This window comes from Malaclemys terrapin, chromosome 6 (genome assembly GCF_027887155.1).
Source record: "Malaclemys terrapin pileata isolate rMalTer1 chromosome 6, rMalTer1.hap1, whole genome shotgun sequence".
Lineage (NCBI taxonomy): Eukaryota > Metazoa > Chordata > Testudines > Emydidae > Malaclemys > Malaclemys terrapin.
The window spans coordinates 125,176,767-125,181,358 of record NC_071510.1 but is presented as its reverse complement, the minus strand read 5'-3'; the positions used below and the strand labels follow the sequence as shown (position 1 = coordinate 125,181,358).

Here is a 4,592-nt window from a genome sequence, read left to right as displayed (position 1 = left end):
GCACAGGGTTGATGTTGGGAGAACCGGGTCCATTACCCCCAATGGGTTGACCTGGTGGCCGCAATGCTTTGCAGCCGGACTGTCCCCCAAAGAGGATGCCAGAGGGGATGCTGCTCCCTGCCAACAGAAGCCACAGCGGAAGGCTTAATATTCAAGCTGTAGGGAGACTAATGGAGGCTCTGTAGTGAGCCTCTGGAAGCTAATTTGTGGCCATCCTCCCAACCACTGGGTCATAGGCTGTCCCCCAAGCCTGGAATGCTGTTCTGAGCAGCAGGACCAGGAGCACTGCCCCACGGGACTAGCGACACTCTACGTCTTTGCTTTGGGTTTGGAGATTTTTTCCCAAATTCTGACTGAGGTGAATCAGTTTCATCTCCCCTGGACTCCAAGCTGCCGACTGGGCACTCTGCAGCTAACCAAGCGTACGCAGAGAGACAGATTCCTAAGCAAGCATAACATTTTCTGAATCCCGTTAAGATGCAGAGAGATAGGTAGTGATCCAAAGCCAGAGCACCGTAGCCTGACCAAGACTTTTTGGGTGTAGCAGTTGGGCTGCTCTGGTCTATTTACCAGGATGGATGAGTGGCTAAGGTGTTAGACTCCAGCCTCGAGAGGATTAGCATATGTGGGTTTGAATTCCAGTTCTCATAGGCTACCCTTCGACCAACTGGTACAAAAATTAATGCAGCTGCTTCTCTTTGTGAAAACCTTCTGCTGTCCTGCTCTGCTACGCCCAAGCCCAACATTAATAAATATCTTCAAAAAAAGCAATCACCTCACTACTGGGGGACAATAGGTCCAACCCCAAACTGCCACCAAGGCCCCAGTGAGATTTGAACTTATGACCCCTGGTTTACAAGACTAGTGCTCTAACCCCTGAGCTATGGAGCCAGGCAGCTTAAGTGCTCTGCCCAAGCCTATGTAAGGGATGCTGCGCCTGCCATCATCCTGCACTTAAAGCAGTGGGCTGGTTGACGATGTCCCAAGAAGTTTTTCTTCTACTGGACCAAGCATGGGGGCACTTACCAGAATAGCTGAGTTGTTAAGGCATTGGACTTAAGTTCTAATAGACATATGTCTGCGTGAGTTTGATCCCTGCTTTTGGTAAGCTACTGCTCTCCTATCTGGTAGCTCTAGGGAGCTGGCTTTTATTCCTTTGCCATGGCACAGCCGCTAGAAGGGAAGCTCCCTCCCAGTGCCAGACAAGGCGAATGAGTCTGCAAACCTACCCTTTTGGTAAGGCTCCAGCGAGATTTGAACTCACAATCCCTGCTTTACCAAACCAAAAACCCAACATCAAGCAAACCACCATCACTCCTGGAAGAGTACATCTCGCCGCAGAAGGTGCTGATTTTACTCCTGGGGGCAATTCTGAGCCTCTGTGCATGTGCAGAATTTATGTCCCCAGCAGATTTCTTTGCTTCCCTGCAGAAAAAACACATTCTGATGGGGAAGCAAAGGGAAGACAGAATAGCAGTCATGTGACCCTCCACGCAGTATGTTTCAGGTGGCCAGAGCAGCTGGTAGAGGAGTAAATCACTGTGGGGTAGAGTGGCGGGACTGGGAAATACCCTGCTGGTGGTTCCTGCCCTGCGCCAAGCTCAGCTGCTTGTTCTGACTGGGCTGTTTCTGGGTAGGCCCAGTCCTTGCGCTGTCAGGGTTGGGTACAGCCTCACCGCTGAGTTCGTGTCTGGGGGGCATGGGGAGCTGCACAGTGATCTTCCGCCTGTGCTCCCCAATGCCATGCGAACCTGTGGACGTGGCAGGTAAACAAACCGGCTCGGCCCACCAGGGGCTTTCCCTGAACAAGCGGAGGCCCTAGTTTGAGAACCACTGTTCTACAGTACATTGGGAGGAAAGTGATACTCCATCCCTCAAAGTGGTCTGTTGCATTTGTTTCCATCACTAAACACATGGCTCTGGGGTTCTGCGTTTTTCTTCTTTTTTAGAAAGGCCCCTAGGTTTGTTTGCATTTTTTTCTCATCCCACTGTATTAAAAGCAACATGTCTATAGAATGGCTGTCAACAGCAAGTTCTTTTGCTGCTTAAGCTAAAATCACATCCCTTCTGCTTTGCCCAGCAACTCAAAGGTTCCTAAGTATCAATGGATGAGGTTGTTTTGTCTAATTTCACACCCACTCTAATGCTGTGGGGGAAAAACTAGGACTAGACCCCAAATGTTCTTGGGGAAGAAGTTAAAACGGGGCGAAGAAGGGGGGGAGAGAAAATACAGTGAGACAATTTTTAAAAAGGGTGGAAAATGAAGCAGGTTGTAAACTTCTTTACAGTCGCTTCTGCCAGTTTTCTCGACAGCTGATGACTTGCATGGACTCATAGACTCATAGACTTTAAGGTCAGAAGGGACCATTATGATTATTTGGTCTGACCTCCCGCATGATGCAGGCCACAAAGCCGTCCCAACCCTTTCCCTTGACTCTGCTGTTGAAGTCCCCAAATCCTGTGGCTTAGAGACTTCAATTAGCAGAGAATCCTCCAGCTAGCGATCCCTGCCCCATGCTGCGGAGGAAGGCGAAAAACCTCCAGGGCCTCTGCCAATCTACCCTGGAGGAAAATTCCTTCCCGACCCCAAATATGGCAATCAGTGAAACCCCAAGCATGTAGGCAAGATTCTCCAGCCTGACCCTCATTAGCCATTATACTATTTACCTGCCATGGCACCGTGTTCCTTTGACTAAAATCATGTTATCCCATTAAACCATTCCCTCCATAAACTTAACTAGCTTAATCATTTTAACCAAGATGAAGACACCCTGAAGCAGGCACCATTTTTAATTCTCAAGAGGATGTCAGAGTTTATTCACACTAATAAATGCCTTTTACTTTGTTACATTATTGTTACTTATTATGATTGGGCTTGAACTAGAACCTAGATGCGCCAACAAACATTTTAGTTCCATCCTTCTAGGTTCTGAACATGTAGAGGTTGCCTAGACAAACAGTTGGGGAAGTGGTAGATAATGAAAAGGACAAGTCACTGATTCAGAGCAATCTGGATTGCTTGGTAAACTGGGTGCAAGCAAACAATATGTGTTTTAATGGGTCAAAATGTAAATGTATATATATCTACGGAAAAAGACCATAGACCACACTTACAGGATGAGGGGCTGTTCCCTGGGAAGCTGTGACTCAGAAAGGTTTGTGGATTGTGGTGGATAATCAGTTGAGTGTGAGTTCCCAACGTAATGTTGTGTCCAAAAGAGCTAACGCAATCCTTGGATGCATATACAGGGGAATCTCAAGAAGGAGAAGAGAGGTTATTTTACATCTATATTTGGCAGTGGTGTGACTGTTGCTAGAATACTGTATCCAGTTCTGGTGCCTGAAAGAGGTTGATAAATTTGGAGAGGGTCCAGACAAGAGCCATGAGAATGATTAAAGAATTAAAACACATGCCTTATATTGATAGACTCAAAGAGTTCAATCAATTTAACAAAGAGAAAGTTAATGGGTGACTTGATTACAACCTATACATATGTACGTGGGGAACAAATACCTAATAATTGGCTCTTCAATCTAGCAGAGAAATGTACAACTTGATCTAAGACTGGAATTTAAGGTAGAACAATTCAGATTGGAATAAGGTGTGCATTTTTAACACTGAGAGGAATTAACAATTTGAACAACTTGCCAAGGGTCACAGTGGATTCTCCATCACTGACCATTTTAAAATCAAGATTGGATGTTTTTTTCTAAACTATTTTGGGGAAGTGCTATGTCCTGTGTTATACAGGAAGGGAGAATAGATGATCACAATGGTTCCTTCTGGCCTTGGAATTTATGAATCTGTGAATTGGCCGGAAGCTGGGGTATAAATCTATCCCACATTAGCCTTCCGTGCACTAAGTGTCCGTGAGGAACCTGCTGCCACATACTAAAAGTTCCCAAATGCACTTTAATCTACTCCCATTCCAAAGTGGGAGTACCTCAAAGTTCACTGTGGAATTTAAAAACAAGAGTGTCCTTCCTCGCAATTATATAATTACATAGGGAGGTAAGTAGACCTTTTAGACTTCTGAGCTTAGCTCACTGGGTGCCACTTTTTAAAATGAATATATCCTAAAAAGTCAGGTAACACTCTCATTACTGCCTAAGTGACTTAGGAGCCTGTCACATTTTCCAAAGGGACTTAGACCCAGATTTTTAAATCTATTTAGGCCATTGCTCCATTCAGCATCACAACACCTAAGTCTCATTTTCAGAAGTAACTTAGAAAATTGGGCTTAGGTCCTTAAAGGTATTTAGGCACCTAACTCCTGTTGATTTCAATGGGAATTAGGCACTGAAATATCTTTGAGAATTAAGCCATAAGAGTCTAAATGTCATTGGCTGTTGATGAGATTTAGGCACTTAAGCGCTTAAATCTTTTTTGCAATTGGGGCTGAGGCTCCTAAACAGGGCCGGCTCCAGGCACCAGCTTGGCAAGCAGGTGCTTGGGGCGGCCACTCCAGAGAGGGGCGGCAGGTCCAGCTATTCGGCGGCAATTCAGCAGATGGTCCCTCACTCCCGCTCGGAGCGAAGGACCATCCGCCGAATTGCCACCGCAGATCACGATCGCGGCTTTTTTTTTTTTT

General features: G+C 46.0%; 1 non-coding gene across 1 annotated transcript; it reads right to left on the bottom strand.

Annotated features, from left to right (window-relative positions):
* Positions 1 to 818: 818 nt before the first annotated feature.
* Positions 819 to 891, bottom strand: TRNAT-UGU (transfer RNA threonine (anticodon UGU)). Its single transcript has one exon. It is a non-coding gene; the product is annotated as a tRNA-Thr (tRNA).
* Positions 892 to 4,592: the final 3,701 nt, after the last annotated feature.